At 45.8% G+C, this 19,647-nt stretch overlaps 1 protein-coding gene and 1 non-coding gene across 6 annotated transcripts in view; both read left to right on the top strand.

The window, feature by feature from the left end:
* Nucleotides 1-19,647, top strand: part of GRIN2A (glutamate ionotropic receptor NMDA type subunit 2A) — a 212,238-nt gene that overhangs the window by 133,192 nt on the left and 59,399 nt on the right. The gene's annotated exons all lie outside the window — the stretch shown is intronic.
* Nucleotides 4,208-4,326, top strand: LOC133372166 (5S ribosomal RNA). The gene has a single exon (XR_009759464.1). It is a non-coding gene; the product is annotated as a 5S ribosomal RNA (ribosomal RNA).

Raw genomic sequence — 19,647 nt, 5'->3', positions numbered from 1 at the left:
ATGATTATTTTTAATGGGCAATTACTCTGATAGTCAGGGATCTGTTGTTGCAGATGAAACGCATTAAGAGCACAATTGAGAGACAAGTTATGAAACAAGCGCTGATCAGTAACTGATGCATCAAAGTTGTGTTCATAACATGCACGCACGTGTTAATTTAGGATGCTTCCAGGTGACCTGTTTATTGAGCATTCTTTCTGGGAGGGAGATTAGATGACACTGGCTTTTCAATGAGCCTTCACAGTGATTTGTTTGCGAGGTTAGATTAGACATTGTGTCAAAGCTAGTGTTCTTCCACACTTTCCCCTGCACTTTCCAAAAACGTCCAATCTTTTGGGTACACAGGTTGTTGCTCGGGACCTCCCCATCAGCTGTAATTGTGCAACCTGAATTTGCCAATGTGATTGAATCCCACCCCAAAATAGCAACAGTCTGGAAGCATCCTTAGAGTCGGCAGCAGATATCTAACCTCTTGGACTTGGATCCTTTCTCCCTACCCTTTTCCTGAATGGCAGAGAAGTCTTTCACGAAGTTTTGCTGCTTTTCAAGTGAGGAGCCTTGCTCCGTTGGCTCTGCAGAGCGCTGGATATTGATCGTGCCCTTTTTCAGACTTTGTTATCATTTGTGTTGCCAGAAGGGAACAAGGCATTGAAAAAGATCCTTTCCTCCTCCTCCTCCCCCTGCCAAGCGGCTTGCATCTACCTTTCTTATTTCCACCTGAAATGAAGTGCTCATATAATAATAATATCGGCAGTACATTACATTGAGTGTCCACTTCAAAATGGGGGGGGGGAGAGGGAGGACCAACACTCAGTCGTGTCCGTGTAGGGCTGGTTCACAGAACTGTTGAGCTGATTGTTTGGCTAAGTTTGGTTTTTGCCTCAAAAATAGTGATTTTGAGAAGGCACCTCTGGAAAAAAAACTATTGGCCCTATCTCTTCTTGTGGTTGCAAGGCCCACTGTCCCCACTTTCCCCCTCTCTGCTGCTTCTCTAGTGGCTGTTCCCCCACTCCATTTCATTTCTCTGTGAGTGATCCTAACCAATCAGGGATCACCTACGAGACCAAATGACTAGTAATTGGCAGGAATGGACTGCAGGTGGGTAAAGGTGGATCTGATAAGAAGCTGCAAGCCTCCAGGCTGTTCCTGATGGCTTATAAACATCAGACAGAGCCATGGACAGGGAGCAGGAGGTGGTGGTGGAGGAGGAGACAGTGGAGATGGTGGCTATAGTGAAAGTGACAGCAATAGTAATTGTGACATGACACGATAGGGCAACAGAGCCTGAGCGTGCTGTGGCCTCTTGAGAGAGGCTAAAGGAACTGATGGGGAGTGGTCAGCTGCGTCATCCACTTCCCACCTATGATGAGCATGCTCTAGTGGGAAGACAGAGAAGGGAATGCAGCCAGTGGTCCTGAACAAAGGAAGGAGCAGTTGCCCTAAGATCTGAGGGTTTGGAATGCCTGAAATCAGGGTTGGAGAACCCTAGTCCTGGGGCCTGATTGTGGTCCTTCAGGCTTCTCTCTTTGGCCCCTGGGACTCTGCCCCAGTGACATCCTCTTTGAAAGTTTAGAATAAAACCTGGAGTGGATTCCACTGCCCCACTGACATGAAGCCACCAGCTGCCACTGACCAACCACTTTTAAGTGGCCTCTGGAAGATTATGGTTCAGCCCTTGGGTGGAAAAGGTTATCTCTGTCTCTCCCTGAAGTGGCACAATAGGCTTCCCCCCCTCAGATGTCATGCTCAATGTGTGGACTTCAGGGAATGGAGTGAGGAGCCAGATGACCTCAGAGGCAGGGCCAGCAAAATGTGTGATGGGAGCTTATAATATGACAGAATTTTGGGAACTGGGCTATTTTGTGAGTACAATAATTTATAGTGTCCTTGGAATGTATGGCATTTTGCACACTAAACTCTTGGCCTCCTTTGTGTTGCGTCATCAACACACAGAAGACTTTGCAGAGAGTGTAGGAGGACTGGTCTCTCCTCTGAGAGTCTGTTGGTCTAAATACAAACACAGGAATGAGAGTAGTAAGGAATCCTTTGGCCAGTGCCGGTTTGAAAGCATCCCATCAACCTAACAGGCTGGCGTTGATTTGAATTCATCCTTTGTCTGCTACCTACTGCTTGTACCAATCCATTTTTCCCCTAGCAAAAAATATTAATAATGATATTTTTTAAAGGAAATAACAATATTCTTAAAGGAAATATCAATAAATGATATTATCAATAATATCAATAAATGAAAGGAAATATCAATAAATGAAAGGAAATCAATGAAATTATCATTCGTAGTATCAATATTTTAGAGAGGATTTTTAAAAAATGTTTATAGAAAATTGCTGTGGAAAATCACTACATAAAAATATGCTCAATAGAGAATAAGTGAATTAATAGAAAATTCAGTACCAAATCTGAATTGGGTGGAATTCCAGCATATTCCTTAGGAGAGAGTATTATTTTTTGGACTTTTTAGGCACTCTGCACAGACGTCTCAAGGCGACTCACAAAATAAATGCAATTAAAAACACACACCATCACCAGCAACAATGCAAAATGTCATTTATGTGAGGCTGCCTTTGTATCTGGTCTGGAAGATGCAACTAGTGGAGAAAACTGCAGCCAGACCATTCACAGAAGCAGTGTACTGGCAACATGCTATTCCTTTGCTGAGAGCGCTGCACAGGCTGCTGATTTCTTACTGAGCTGGGTTCAAAATTGATTTACTATATAAATACTGCAGAATGTTCTATAAATACAGAAAGAAGTTAGCGTAACTATAAAATAACTATATTGCTATAAACACAAATAAGTTACATTTAAATATACTTTCAGCTACTGTGTAAATATACCCATAAATATTCACATGACAAACACGCACACAGTGTCCTATTCCTGTTCAGTATACTGTTGATCATTGTATTGCTACAATACATTTTGTTCTTCACATTTTTAAACTTCCTAATCTTCACTCCTCAACCATAATTTATTTTAACGTATTGAGCTTCCCCCAACAATAAACACAGTAATGTCGTGGCAAATTCAGAAGTGCAGGGTCCCTTCATGATACTCACAATCACATTCCTCCTCCCTTTTTTGCTGCTGGGTTGAGAATGAGATCCTCCTTAATGCCTTCTTCCACAACAACAGGCATCCCTAGAAGTCAATAAGCATGAAAGGGGAGAGTGTTAGCTACTGAAAAGAGTCTTCTCAGTGGCTGACTCGACTCCTTTCACTCTAATTAGCTCCAGTCAGTGTCCCATCCAGAGCCGAAAGAATGAGGCTGGTGTGTGTGTGCAAGTAAATCTCGTTTTATTAGAGTAATGGATACATCAAAAGCATTGCGCTTCATAGGAAACCCTATGCTAACTCACTAAAGTCCCTAACTATACTTTAGACATGCTCTGCAGAGTGTGAAGGAAGTTGACTCAACAACCCCCCACTGGAGGGGGCGGGCTTATATAGGAAATGTTTTCGAACGTAATCTCTGACTCCTTCGTAATTCCTGTCTTTGCTCTGTCCGTTTCTCGCGGCGACGGGAACGAGGAGACAGGGGAGGCGGATCCAACAGCTCATCTGAAGACACCTGCTCTCGAGCAACAGGCTCAAGGTCAGGGGGCGGTGCCACACTGGATTCCTCCTGGGAACTTCTTGGGAAAGGAGGAGCTGGCACTGACTCTGAAGCTTCCCCCGACAAGTCCTCTGCATCAACTGGGGGCGGTGCGCTCGGCTCCTCAGAAAGGGCGTTACTCATGGGAACTGGCTGGAGAGCAGGCTGCCCCCCTCCCGCTTGATCCTGCTCAGACACAACAATCCCCAACTCTGCTTCTTCTGGCTGCGAAGGTGCCTGGAACTCATGCCTCCCCCCTTCCTGTCTTTGCTGAGTTGGCTGCATCGCAACAGTCAGCAGGAAAGGACGAGGAAACAAGTTAGAAGACTCTTGTCAGTGGCTAACAAGCTTTTCATGCTGATTGGCTCAGAGGACACTGAAGACATAGGGACCCTGCTCCCAAAAAAGTAAAGAGTCTAAGACCCCTCGAGACCCTGGACAACTACACCCCTGAATAAATATAGGTTTGCCATGTCCTCTGCATCCATGGTTCCCAAACCTTTTCCCCCCACAGACCACTTGAACATTGCTGATGGTCTTGGCAAACCACCTGATGATTCCTCTGCTATTGTGATGTGCTATGCTAGATGCTGTGCCTGCGGCCATACTACCCTGAACACGCCCGATCTCGTCTGATCTCGGAAGCTAAGCAGGACCAGGCCTGGTTAGTACTTGGATGGGAGACCACCTGGGAATACCAGGTGCCATAGGCTTAGAGGAAGGCAATGGGAAACCGCCTCTGTATACCTCTTACCATGAAAACCCTATCAATATATCCAAAAATGTGGTCAGAGTCAGAGAGGACAAAGAAGATTCATAGGGTCGCCATAGGACATTGCCCATTATTTATTAAACTGTTTGCTGTATACCACCCCAAGACTCAAATTTCTTCACCCAATTCTTTTAATTCTTGCAGATAGATCTATCATGGAGCAAATTTGCACACTTTTAGCTGGCTTGGACCCGTACATAACCCTCCAAGTAGCTAAATTTGCCCTAGCAGTGGGCAAAAGTAGAGCGAGAACACAAAAACAATTATCCTAATCTTGATATTGCAAATTTTGTAAATGATTTTAGGCTGAAGGTTTGAATTTTTTTAAGCTTAATTAATATTAATTGTTTTTAAGTTTTTAAATTCATGTTATCTATACATATCATGTTCTTTGTTGTTATATGTTTATTTTGGGTACTTATTTTTATGTATTGTGGCGGCCAATGGCTATGAACAATAAACAATTTTTTCTAGGGTCACCATAAGTTGTAATAGCCTTGAAGGCATATAACAACAACAACAACTCTAGATGCTCTGTGGTCTTTCATTGCTTCTCTTGTTCTTACCCTGCATTGGATTGCATTACAATTTTCAATCTACAGAATTCAAATTGTAATGCAATAAGAGCCAATAAAACCGCTGTTGAACGTTATTGTTCCAACAGGAAATGAGCAAACTCCATTTCTCAGCTAATATGTTTTTCTGCGTGCCTGTACTGTCTGACTCTGACCACATTTGTCAATGTAATCATGTACGCCACGTCCCAGATTTCAACAAACCGTGATTCTGTAGTAGGTCAGGAATTGTACTTTTCCAATTATTCCAACCAACATAATTCCAACCAACATCATCTTCATCAAATGAACTGCCCGCCATTCACCAGCAGGTCCCAGGGCGGGTTACCACAGTTTAACATTCAATATTAAAAACAACTGAAACAAATTACAATCACAGAAATATTATCATCCTTGCTGCAAATGAATCATCTCTAAATTATAAAGCCATGAGAGTGGCTGTACACTATAGCCAGCATGGATTTTTCACATTCTGCCATATTAAATTGAAAATACCCGCATGTCATTCTGCTGCTTCCCATAAGCTCATTTCAAAACAAAACCTTACAAAACTTATAGTCCTGAACTCATAAACGCTTGATTAAAAACCCTCTAAGTTTTCATGGTGATACGCAATACACAGAGAATCAAGAGTTCAAAGTGTAAAACAAGAGGGAAAAAAATCCAGACCCCTGTTGGACTTTTTTTTGTCAGTGGTCTCATAATTTGTTGAAAATTAATTAAAAATCAGCCATGTTCACAGAGTACCTGTAATCCTATTCCTGACCTTGCCTCATACTCTGACCTTCATCTTCTGCATTTTAAAGGTTTAAAAAATGCATGGCTGATTTTTAATTAATTTAAGAAATTTAGCACTGGAGTCAATGATAAGTGTGGGCATGCTCAGTAAGAACCAACCATCAGTGTTCTAAAAGCCAGACTCACAGCTGCTTGTCTTGGCTAATCGGGGCCACACCCATCCGAGATACTGATTCCACTTTAGACAGTCATGGCTTCCCTCAAAGAATCCTGGGAAGTGTAATTTGTGAAGGGTGCTGAGAGGAGACCCCTAATCCCCTGACAGAGCTCCAGTGGTCAGAGAGTCAGCCCCTCTTCTGGGGATTGTAAATCTGTTAGGGGAATAGGACCTCTCCTGGCAACTTTCAACACCCTTCACAAACTACACTTCCCAGGATTCTTTGGGGGACACCAGGACTGTCTAAAATGAAATAAAAGTCTGGTGTGGATGTAGCCAGGGACAGCTAAATTTGGGTGGGAGACTACATGTGCCTGCTGTAGAATAAAATGTTGAGGGAAACCCTGAAAAACAATGATACCATTCATAATGTTTTCCTTTTGGAAAGGGGCTTCCCCTCTACCCAGTGCCCATGCACCTAATCTCCTCCCTTCCCCTCCCTCAGATCAGTTTCACCTGTCCTAAACATGATTGCACTGGAGTAAATCCTATTGAACTCAATAAGAATGCATATAATCAGATCTACCTTGCTCCTCTCTCTCCCCATCCCCTCTCTCCCCTCCTTCCCCCTCTCTCCTCCCCTCCTCCCCCTCCCCATCTTCTCTCCCCCTCTCCTTCCCTTCTTCTTCCTCTTCCCCTGCCCACTCCCTCCCTCCCCGATGGTCAATTTCACCTATCCTAACTTAAGCATGATTGCAGGGGAGCAAATCCCATTGAACTCAATAAGCATGCAAATGATCAATCCATTCTCAGCAAACTTGCACATGATCCCATTTCTTACCTCCCGGATTAAAAAGAAGAGAAATTCACTAATAGGCAAAAAAAACCTTGTGGTTTAAGAATGTACCTATAGCCCACAGATATTTCTATCAGACTTTAAAAAGCAGTGCAATGGGCAGCTATAGTGAATGCACCAGAGCAGCAGGAGACCTGACCTCTTCTCTGAGATATTGTATTGCCCTACACATTTGTAAAAGTGGAAACACAATTTGGGTTGGTCTTTCACAATCCAATCCACTTCTTGTGTAGCTTGGAAGACTTTGGTAACATGCGCTTCTGAGTATATGGTGAGTGGTGGCAACAAAACATCTTAAAAACATCTTTAAAAACATCTTAAAAAGAAATTACAGCACAGACGCAGACTGGGGCAAGGCCTTTACTTAAAAGGCTTGTTGAAAGAGGATGATCTTCAGTAGGTGCAGAAAAGATAACAGAGATGGCGCCTGTTTAATATTTAAGGGGAGGGGATTTCAAAGGTCTGCTTCCTGTGTTTTGTGGAACGGATCTCCTGATAAGATGGGACCTGCAGGAAGCCCTCACCTGCAGAGCACAATGATCGGTTGAGTATATAAGTGGTAATATGATCTGTCAGGTATCCTGGTCCTAAGCTGCTTAGGGCTTTGTACACCAAAACTAGAAACTTGTCCTTGTCCTTGATGATGATGATGATGATTTCTTACTATGGATAGTCACCTGAAGATCCTGAACAACTCCCCTGTCTTTCTTTTACAGTTTATCGAGTCCCTTGTGGCCTGCTTCACAGGACAGTTGTTAGCCATTTGGGTGGCACAGGAAGATTCCTGGTTATGGTTCCTCAATTTAAAAATGTAGCTGAAGACTGTGTTGCATAAACCTGTGTTGTTACATGAAGCCAGAAGGGCTAGCCTTTTTAATTTTTTTCTTCTTAAGCCATACACATGCACACACATCCTCTCATGAGACGGGTGTCTACCTTTGCATGCAGCTGGGAAAAGGTAAAGCCAGTGTGGAAAAACAAAGAGCATTGACCATCCAGCATGATGGCGCTCATTAAATCACAGCTAGACTTTGTGCATCAGTTTCACAGGGCTCGGTAAAACTAGGAAATGGACAAATGGAATTCTGCAGAGACCTTGTGCCCTTTGTTAAAGCCGCCCAAGCGTGCCTCCAGGTCTCCCGGCCTGGATACATTTTGCCTCCCGTTGCTGATTGCAGTCAAGATAGCTTTGATACAGACCACATTTCATTAATAACATTAATCCCTTGCATCTTAAATAATTTGGTTGAGCTGGGACCGAGATCTTAATTGGAACAATTCTCATTTCATGCGTGGCTGGCTTCAGATGGGTTACCGGAATTGGCTCACTATTGCCTCTTACAAATATTTTGCCTCTTTTCTTTAAAAATAACATAAAATAATGGTTAATCTTATATATTCCAGAAGCACCAAGAGAGATCAGGGGTGGGGTCTTACAAAGCCTGAGATGGGTATGCATGGGCTCTTTCTTTCAAAGGAAGGGTGAGAAACTCTTTCAGGCTGAGGGCAGCATTTCCTCCTGGGCACCCTCCTTGGGTCAGATGCCCATGGAGGGTGGAGCCAGAGGCAAAAGTAGGCGAGGCCACTTTGTGTGGTAGACTGTATTCCAGCTAGGGACGGAAAGATCTGTCAGTTTCAGTTCTCTCCGTTTCTCATTTTTCCAATGTTAAAATTCAGTTCTCGACATTTCTACACTGATCTGCTGTTGTTGTTTTTAAAAAAAATCCTCATGAAAATTCTCCACCATTTTAGTGCAAATTTCTCCAAATAAACACATTTTTGTAGGCAGTTTTGACAAAGGTGCACCTTTTTGCAAGCCGTTTCTCATCACTTTGTGCCTTTTTGCATGTTATTTTCACTTGGGTGTTCATTTTGATGCACACTCCCCTAATATACGCATTTTTGTAAATGTTGTTTAGTTGGCAAACTGCATCCCAAAATTCAAACCCACGTGGATTTCTACGGACGGCTGTGTCTCGGTTCTCATATTGTTTTGCAAATTCCGAATTTGATAAATTCTGCTTGGGATGCGAACTGAATCGAAATTCTCACCCATCCCTCATTCCAACTGTGTATAAGTCAGAGCTTTCTACATACATGCATCCACATTTTGACCCACCCTTCCACCAGGCAAGCAAGAGGCATTAGTACAGTTCAGCGACAACTTCCCGGCAAGCAAAAGCACTTTAGGAGGGTGCAGAGCCGTGCCAGGGGTGGGTGGGGCCTGGGGGGCGTCCTGAGGGCCGGATGGAGAGGCCTGGAGGGCCACATTCCTCTACCCCTCTTTTAAAGGCAAGACCCTGAAAGTATCACAATAGTGTTGCTCTGATGACCCCGTTTGCTTTCCAATAGGGCACAAGCGGAAAGAAGGACATATCTCTGACACTTCTATTACCATACCAAGTAGGGCTGGCTCCAGGCACGGCCACCCCCCACCCCCTACCCCACGCCCCCACCTACCTGTCTCCTGTCTTTTACCATTGCCATTAACCAAGATGGCGGTCGTGGTTTCCTTAAGGGGATGAAGCCTCCACCACCATCTTTGTTGATGGCATGCACATCGCTGCCATCAACTAAGATGGCGGCAGGGGCTTCTGTACTTTAGGGAAACCACGGCCGCCATCTTCATTAAGGGCAAAGCTAAAAGGCAGGAGACAGGTGGGGCGAGGGAATGGCGGGCAGGCGGAAGCTCCTGCTTTGCGATCTGTGGCTAATGCCATGGATCATGGAAGGGGAGGGCCCCCCTGTAGCTTCAGGGGCCCTCGGCCAGTGCCCCACCTGCCCCTGATACCAAGCACAAAGGGCCGGCCCTACAATGAGCCAGAGTGCAGTTGCTGCCCCAGGCAATGGATGCTAGAGGGTGGCAACAGCCTCTTTGGCTGTTCCCATTCCTTGGATGTGGCAGTGGATTCTTGCTTGTTGTTGGCATAGGAACATAGGAAGCTGCCTTATACGGAGTCAGACCATTGGTCCATCTAGCTCATTATCATCTACACTGACTGGCAGCGGCTCTCCAGGGCTTCAGACAGGGAATCTCTCCCAGCTCTACCTTGAGATGCCGGGGATTGAACCTGGGGCCTTCTGTCTGCAAGGCAGATGCTCTGCCACTGAGCTACGGCATGGCCTGTCACCTTCTCCAAGCGTGGTACTGACAATACCATTTCAAAAAGGCCCTGGCCAAGTGATCAGGCAGAGACGCAGCCAGCCCTGTCCATGTGCTTCAGCAGGCATTGCATGTATGTGCATGTGTTGCCCTGCTCGCATGCAGTATGCAGACCCGAGGCCAGTGGGTGGCCGGGTTGGACACTGGCCGAGGGCCCCTGTGGCTGGGAGGGTGGAGCCCCCACTCTGTGATCCCTGCCAGCATTGGGTCACACATGACCGGAGGATGGTGGGGATTGTGGAGCAAGAGCTCTGCTCCCCCAGCCAGCATCACCCGCACATGCTCACACAGCTGGCGGGCATTTGAATACACTTAAATAGACCCATTGAGATTAATGGACACGACTAATTTAGATCTGTTAATTTCACTGAGTTTACTTTGACTAAAACTGAGTTGGAGACAATCTGCTGTCTTGGTTGACATGCTCACCATTAGCTATCAATTGACCTATTTTATTCATATAAAAATGTTTATATGCTGCCAGCTCATATAAAAGACCAAGGCGGTGCACAGCAATATATGTGAGTCAATATAACATAAACTCCACAGAAATGATACAAAATACTCATTAAAATGATTGCCTGCCAGTGGGGTAGGGGCAAATTTGGAAGTGCAGGATCCCTTTATGATAATCATGCCACGCCCCCTCACAGCTACACCCCCTCGCTTGCTGTCCTCCATCTCCACACTGCTCAATCCTTCCCCTGTGTGCCTTCTCTCACAACAACAGATGCCATTAGGAGCCAATCAGCACGAAAGGGGAGTGTGTTAGCTACTGAGAAGAGTCTTCTCGGTGGCTGACTGTGAGGCGTCCTTCCCTGGCTCTCCCTGTCAGGTTCCTACCTGCTCGTGGTTACTGCCTGTCTCTAGGCACCACCAGGGACTCCACCAGTCCGGACTGTCCTTTTATATGGTTTCTCTCCCCGCTCTAGCACAGATCTCAACAGATCCCCCTGCTAGGCAGCACCACCAGTCACATCCTATAACCAGTAGTCCCAGAGACTCTGCCTGAGTCTCTCTATCTGGTTACCTCTGTGACTGAGTGCTAAAGCTGTCCCAATCCCTTTGATTTACTCAGACTGCTTGTGGTGTTATTCTCTTCACCGCTGCCACCATTTCTTTCCCTTCAGCCTTGGTCATTACCTTACCCTCCCTTCTGGTCTGTGAAACCCCAGCCAAGGATCAGGCCTTTGGTAAACCAAATATATTTATTAAGTAACAGAGATAACAAGATTTCTTTAAAAGGCACTTAAGCATATGGTTACATCTATTCCTGAGGTACTGGTCTTAGTATTAATCCCAACTCCACCCTCTCCTCTCAAAACCCACCAAAACAACCCTCTCAAGTCCACCAATGTCCACACACGTCCACACCACATCCACCTCACATTTACCTGACATTCTTCCTTTTATACAGTCAGCCATTTTAAACATTCAGCCAATCATCCAGCATTCTACTGCCCATTCACTCCCCCTCCTCTTTCACTCCACTTACCATGTATCTTCTAAACAAACAGCACTTACCCTATTTACACTAATACAGGATCATCACACTGACTCACCTCTTTTCACTCTGATTGGCTCCAATCAGCAGGAAAGGACGAGGAAGCATGTCGGAAGAGTCTTCTCAGTGGCTAACACACTCTCCTTTCATGCTGGAGACATAGGAACCTGGTTGGGACCCTGCTCCCAAAAAAGTAAGGGGTCTGAGCCCCTCAGAGACCCCAGATGATTACACCCCTGCCCTAGTCAATGACTACTAGTCATGGTGACTATATGCTTGGGATCAGAGGCAGCATTACTCTGAATACCAGTAGCTGGGGAGCACAAATGTGAGAACAGTAGTCTGGCTTGTGGGCTTCCCGGGGTCATCTGGCTGGCCGCTGTGAGCAACAGGAAGCTGGACTAGAAAGGCCTTTGGTCGGATCGAGCTGCAGTACTCTCCTTACATTCTCAGATTCATTTCGGGGAGCGTGTCTTGGTGGTAAGGTCTGTGAGATAGTGGGTCCCGATGGGCAGAGCTGAAGAGGCAGATGGCCAGTTGAGCCCCCAGTTTTCATTTTCATTATCCTGACTACAGGATCTAAGCCCTGGGTAGCCCTCTAGTTGCTGCTAGTCTAGAAGTCCCTGACCGTTGGCCATTCTGACTGGGGCTGATGGGACCTGGAGTCCAACTGTGCCGGCTAACCCAGCCTGAAGCAATCCTGTGGAGGGACTAAGAGCTAGCCAGACAGAAGGAACACTTTGGCTTGTGCAGGCCTGTCGATACCTATTTGGGAGGGCTTCTATTCCCTTGCTGTGTTTCCCTTAAGATGCAGGTAACTGGTGGTGATTGTATCCATAATATAGACGGATGATGGTTTCTTATTAGTAGCATTCATGAATTATTTCTTTTTCTTTATTTCATTTTTATTTTTTTTAATCTTCAACATTTTTATTTATTTCATTGCTAACTGTGCAAGTAAATATAAATCAATAACAAATGAACAGGACCAGTTTCCAGCACATCTAGAGGTTAGCCCTGAATGTTCTGCCCTTGGATCCTGTCTAAGTCAGACTCTGTGCAGACTTTACAGTGACAGGAAGCAGCAGCTATTACCATGTTTTGGCGGCTATTACCAGTTAATGGAGATCTCCGCTTACACTTAAAACAGCAGCAATAGCAGCAGCAGCAGCTGCACTTCATCCATCAAAATGCTTGTGTGTGCTGCCATTGGAGAAAGCTAACTTAATTGTGTGAGGCTTGTTTCCCTGAGCATCCTGTTTTCAAGGCTTGCTATGGAAAGCTAGAGAACATTAAAGCTACTTTACCAGCTTCGACACTGCGGAGGTCAATGCTTATATCAGGAAAAGGGGGGGGAAAGCACGTTACTGAGATAACGCATGAAAATCGCTGCATTCCTGACTTTTATCTAAATGAGTGTGTTAAAGAAATGGTTCATGTTAAACATTTGTTTTTCTAAATGAATAGTACTGTCTTAAAACAACCAACCTCCCCCCGCCCCCCAAAAAAACCTCTGAGTAGACCTGATTGAGTTCAGGGCTGCTATGGCTCAGGATAGAAAATTAACTTATTCTTGAAGAAGTAGACAAATTAAGCAAAGACTTGTTTATGAAAAAGTGGATACACTTTATTCAGCATAGCAGATCTGGAGGATACATCCTTAATGCATGTTATGGTGTTTCGTTCCCTGGAGATGTTAGAGATGATTTGAAATTAACAATTTGACAAGTGGTTAAGGGATTGTTTTCTGAGACAAGGCTTATTTAAGAATAGCATTAGATTTCTCGAATGGTTAAATATAAGAGTGAATTCTTTGCTGCTTATATCGCTGAAATGTTTATGACTTGCTGTTATGTTCAATTTACTTTAAATAACGTATTGATGTGGTGGTAAGAATAAGAAATAAATGTAATACTGAAAAAAACACTCAGGCTGTGTATACTATAGGAGGGCCCATCGTTTAGTGGCGGATCATCTGCTTTGCGTGCAAAATGTCCCCAGGCGCAGCTCCCGGCATCTCCAGTTAAAAAAGATCAGGGAGTAGGTGATGAGAAAGGGCTTTCTTTGTTAGAGACCTTGAAGAGCCACTGCCAGTCAGAGTAGACGATATGAGCCAGAACTCAGTGGAGTATAAAGTTAAGCATGGGGTGGAGAACGTGGATAGAGGGAAGTTTCCTTCCATCTGTCATAATACTGGAGCACAGAGTCATCCAAAGAAGCTTGGAACGCTGGAGGAATCAGTTCAGACTAAAAAGGAAGGACTTCTTCAGTTCATACAGGGCACTCTTGAACTAGTTTTTAATTTTCTACCTCCCCCCCCCCCAGGCATGTGCATATAAAAACTGCAGCGGGCAGGTGCTATCGCAGAACAGGCGATTCATCCTGGGTGGTGGTGACAGAGGAATGGCTCTGTGGGGGTGATGCCTTTTTGTGTCATATTTTGCTGATGGACATAAGAGCCCTGTTGGATCAGGCCAGTAGCCCATTTAGTCCAGCATCCTGTTCTCACAGTGGCCAACCCAGATGCAGGACCTGATTGCAAGAGCACTGTCCTGTGGTTCCCAGCAGCTGGAATTCAGAACTTACTGCCTCCGACCACAGAGGCAGAACATAGCCATCAAGGCTAGCAGTTGCTGAGGGAAAAGGTTTCCTTTCCTTCCCCAGTGCTGCCATCCTTATCTAGATCAAGTGCCCCTCTGCTTTTGTTTGCCAGCATTTAAAGAATAACAAGTTCTCCTTTACCTTCTCTGGTGTGACCTTGAGTAGCAAAGGTGTGGTGCCTTTTTGGAAGAACTGGTTGTCCGTAGGAGTTAGTATTCCTGTTTCATGGTGATCTTTGGAGCAAGAGACCCTCTTTTTCATTGAAGATGAGTATTCTGAAGTAAGATGCATTTTTCTGTTCTTCACATGCTCTATAAAGAAGCTAGGAGAACTTAAGTCAAAGATATGCAGGACTTCCTGCAGAGAAGGGAGGGGGTTCTTCTGAAAGTGGAACTGCAAGGGGAGACAATGGCTGGTTGCCCTCAGGATGACTCGCACCTGGCCCTGTCTGTACCAAGCTGTTGATAGACTGACGTCCCAGTGGCCAACCAGATGCTTATGGGAAACCCAGAAGCAGGGCCTGAGTGCAAGAACACTCTCCCTTCCTGCAGTTTACAGCAACTGGTATTTGCAAAACACGCTGCCTCCAACTGTGCAGCAGAGCATAACCGTCATGGCTAGTAGCTGTTGATAGCCTTATCGTCCATGTATTTGCCTCATCCTCTTTTACAGCCACCCAAGTTGGTGGCCATCACTGCCTCCTGTGGGAGCGAATCCCATAGTTTAGCTATGCGCTGCGTGAAGAAGTGCTTTCTTTGGTCTGTCCCGGATCTTCCAACATTCGGCTTCGTTGGATGCCCGTGAGTTCTGATGGTATGAGAGAGGGAGAAAAAACTTTTCTCTATTCACTTTCTCCATCTCATTCATAATTTTATACACTTATGACACCTCTTACTTGCCTTTTCTCTAAACTAAAATGCTCCTGTGCATCATTGGCACATAAAGAACCTTGATGAAACCACAGGATCATTAGCATCTGCCTTATACCGAGTCCGTCTATCCATCTAGCCCAGCACTGTCTGCTCTGACAGGCAGCATCGCCTCACAGACCTTCTCCCCACCCGCTAACGATCAAAGCCGAGGTCTTCTGCTTGCAACAGAGGTGCTCTTCCACTGAGCTGTGGCTGTTCCAGGACAAACAGATGTGGGGAACCGTTGACTCTCCAGACGTTGCTGAACTGCAACTCCCATCAGCCCTAGCAAGCATGACCAATGGCCAGGGATTAAGGGGAGTTATAGTTCAGCAGTACCTAGGTTTTCCACACCTGCGTAAAAACACACAAAGCTGCCTTACATGAGGTCCGTCTATTTTCTCAGCCATTTTTGCCGACTGACTAGCATCAGTTCTTAGTGATCTCAGGCTGAAGGCCGTTCCCCATCACCTGCTGCCTGATCCCTTTACCTGAAAGAAACGTAGATTGAACCAGGGACCTTCTGCATGCAAAGCGGAGGCTCTGTCACTGAGCTATGGATCCTCGATATCAGCTGCCTTCTACCAAGTCAAGCCATTTGTCCATCTAACGTTGTCTTCCCTCTGAGTGGCAGTGGCTCTCCAGCAGGGCCAACCCAAGGGCAAAACACTCCCACTCTCAAATTCGTCATAGAGAAGCTAATTGGACTGGCGGTGGAATTTTACTTCAGCACTGGTGGTAGGACAGCGTCATCCTGAGAGCAAAAGGCTAGCTTAGGGGCTGCACCCCTCACCTGCCCTGCTTTGCACCCTCCAGAGAGTTTTTGCTTGGCTGGAATGCACCCTTGAAGTCTGGCAATGCCTCCTGCTTGCCTGAATGGAGGCTCGAGAGAGAGAGGTCAGGATGTGCAGCCTACTGTGCAAAGGCAAAATCTACATTTGCTGCTGCATTCACTGTTGCCTCTGACCCCACCCACCGCTGGCATGCAATCCACAGAAGGTTGCCCAGGAGGGGATGTGGCCCCCAGACTGAAAAAAAAGTTCCCCATCTCTATCCTAGCTCACCAGAAGACAAAACTACAACGCGTGGATCCGCATCAGTTTGAGTTGAGTGTATTTGCAAGCTGGGTCGACGTCCGAAAACATTTCTAGCCTCTCTGCTTCAAAGGGGAACATGTGCAGGGTGGACTGTTCTGTTTGCTTTCAACATGGCTCATTGATGGTCTGTAAATATCCAACTGTTCTTCCTTTGCATGGATTTAGGGAGGACACTACTGGTTTTTTTACCAATCTTCCTTTTATTTTGTATTTCCGCAGCAGGCCACAAGGTGTCTCCATTGCTTTGCTGAATCAATGATGAAATAAAACACCCTTTTAAAATAATTTCATTAAGAGTTTATATGGGAAAGGTTTATTTCAGTGATTGGGCTTGCCTATCTGACATTCCTCTCCAGGGCAGGCTTAAGACTTTTTGGTTCTCAAATCCAAATGTTAATACAAGGAAAAAAACATTATGAAGTCCAGAGATACATAGAAAGCTGCCTTCTATTGAGTCAGGTCAACTAGACCAGTGTTGTCTACACCCAGGGAAGAGAAAACAGCTGATTTTGCTAGACTACCGCTCCCACAATCTCTGACCATTGGGCCATTCTGGCAAGGGCTGATGGGAGCTGGAGTCCAACAACATTTAGAGCAGTGGAGTGGCTCTTCAGCACCTTCGACAGTTCTTTTGAAAGCTCGGAATAAAACCCAGAACAGATTCACTGCCCCACTGACATCAGAGCCACCAGTCTCTACTGATTTGGAGGGATGTAGGCATCCCATCCCTAGTGTACACTGACTGGCAGTGGTTCTCCAGGATTTCAGGCAGGGGACATTCTGAATCCTACCTGCAGGTGGCAGGGGTTGAACCTTGGACCTTCTGCATGCAAATCAGATGCTCTCTCATGGACCTGCCTCTACAAGCCATAGTGACATTCAGCAGAGAAGCTGAATGAATTTTCGGCATCCGTCTGAGCAGCAGAAGATATAGGGCAGATCCCTGTGCCTGAGCTAACTTTTGCAGGAAGGGAGTCTGAGGAACTGAGGCAAACGGTGGTGATGAGAGATGAAGTTCTAGCCCCAATAGCCAAAATTAAAACTGTCAAATTCCTGGATCTATATGGCATCCATCCAGCAGTTCTTAAAGAACTCACATGTGAAACTGCTGATTTTCTAAGAAAAAATATGTCTCTAAGATCAGCCTCCATACCCGAGGACTGGAAAGTGGCCATCGTAACACCAGTTTTTAAAAAGGAAAGCCTGGGGGATTGCAGAAAGTCCAGGCTGGTTAACGCCTGTTCCAGGAAAACTGGTGGAAAGTATTGTTAAAGGTAAAATAGCCAATCATATAGAAAAGCAAGTCTTGCTGAAGCAGAACAAGTCACTGGGTGACCTTGGGACAGTCACTGTCTCTCAACCTCACCGACCTCACAGAATCGTTGGGAGGATAAAACTGGAAATGGGAGAACCGTGTGAGCTATCTTGAGCCCCTTGGAGGAAAGGTGGGATATAAAAGGAACATTATTATGACTACTACCACTAATATGAATACTGAAGGAGTCCTGGGAACAGGGAAGACAAAATAGCGTTCGGTTTAAATGCTGAGAAACGGCACCGTAAAAATCCTCTCCCCAATGCTGAAGCCTTAGAATGAATGCTAAATTATCTGATAAAATCTGTAAGGATTTATCCTGAGCACAGTATGTTATTTCAGTAGATCGAAATCCACCAAATCTCTCCCCCCCCCCCCCCGCAATTGCTACAGACCTAGGCAAAACAAGATTGGAACAATCTGTTACTGGCATAAACCTGAGTGCAGACTTGATAGCTTTCCAGTCTTGAAAAATTGCTCTCTGACTCTGGTTAAGTGAGGGCCAGGTTGTTTTGCTTTTGCTGTGCTCATTCGCACATGCAAGTTGTCCCTTGAGGCTGTGGAGAACTAGGAACTTCAACGCATCTCTGAACAAGCCCATCATGAACAAGGGATATGCACGATGTGGATGTTGTTGCCTTTTGTGAAGGGATTCCAGGTGTGAATGTCTCCACCTTGCCAATGTGGTGCCTTCTAATGTGGTTGTTGTACAGCTCCGATCATCCTTGACTATTGGCCATGCTGGCTGGGGGGTGATGGGAGTTGGAGTCCAGCAACATCCAGAAGGCACCACATTGGCTGACCTTGGACTATGCATTAAGTAGAGGGCAGGGGAGAAATGGGTCCCGTTCACATGTTAATGTGAACCTACCAAATCTGTATGTCCCAAATCAATGTGGAAACTGAAGCACAGCTATCCTTCACAATTTGCACTCTCTGAATCTTGCTATGCAATTTTCTAGCAAAAGAACCCAAACAGGAGTTGCTTTTGCCTGTCTTCCAACAGTGGGGCTGCATTCGGCCTCGATTTCCCATCCCTGCTTATATAGGCGTGTGGTATAAGTTCTTCTCACTTGGCAGGGCGATACAGACATTCAAGCAACCCCAAACAAAAGAACCCTGAGGACGTTTGGTTGCCTGGAAAGGGCTCGTTGATCTCCTGGGGCAAGGCCACACAACCAAGAAATCTACTGTAGCCACATTCACTGCATATTCCAGCTAGCTGTCCAGAAAATCACATTGAGATTTTATTGTCCCATTGCTTGATTCTCAACCTGTGATTGGGTGGCTTGATTTCTTTCAAGCTGTCCCTGCCGTAGACAGAAAATAGGTCAGGCGGTGTGACAGGGATTTGGGCAACCAGTAGAGCCGTGGCAAACTCAGAAGTGCATGGTCCCTTCATGCCACGCCCCCTGACAGCCACAGCCCCTCACTCACTTGGTTGCTGTCCATTATCATCTCCTCTGTCCTCCGTTCTCCCCCCTCACACACCTTCTCTTACTATAGCGGACATTCCTAGGAGCCAATCAGCATGAAAAGAGTGTGTGTTAGCTACTGAGAAGAGTCTTCTCAGTGGCTGACTCGCCTCCTTTCATTCTGATTGAATCCAATCATCAGGAAAGGACAGGGAAGTGGGTTAGAAGATTCTTCTCAGTGGCTAGCACACTCCCCTTTTATGATGATTGGCTCTTAGGACTCTGGTGACATAGGGACATGGCTGGAAATCTTTTCCCAAAATGGTAAGGGGTCTTAGAACTCCCGAGACCCTGAACCACTACACCCCCACAGACAACATTTCTTCACACTGTCAGCTTGAATTAGAGCTGAGTCAAACCTGACCTGTTGGCTTTGCAGCCTTCTTCTCAGGCTATGAAGTTGTGCCCAACTTTTGTCTGTGCCCTGGAGGGGACAAAGCCCACCCATTGCCTTGCCTGTCCATGATGGGGAACCTCTGGCTCCTGACCCTAAATGAGACCCAGCTGGTGTCCCAATTGGGCCAGCAAGGCAGTTTTCACAAACCAGGTGTGGGGCAGGTAAAGACATGGCTGCTAAGGAACAATCAGGGTGTGTTCCCGACTGTTCCTTAGCAAGCAGGGCTTGCTGAGTGGTGTTGACAGCAAGCCCCACTACACTCAGCTACACTGGGGAGTTCTCCATCAGGAGGTACAGCCAACTGGCTCACGAAGAAGTTGCCACCTGATGTGATAATGATGATCTCAGGTGACTGACAGTGGGAGATCCCACCCACCTGTTAGAGTTGGACTACAGGGAGTGGGAGAGGTAATCTGGTCCACCGGCCAGATCCAATTTCCTGCACCTGGTCTATCTGGAGACTCCCTTATTTA

This window comes from Rhineura floridana, chromosome 17, assembly GCF_030035675.1.
Source record: "Rhineura floridana isolate rRhiFlo1 chromosome 17, rRhiFlo1.hap2, whole genome shotgun sequence".
NCBI classification, from domain to species: domain Eukaryota; kingdom Metazoa; phylum Chordata; class Lepidosauria; order Squamata; family Rhineuridae; genus Rhineura; species Rhineura floridana.
This window is presented reverse-complemented; position numbering and strand designations above follow the sequence as displayed.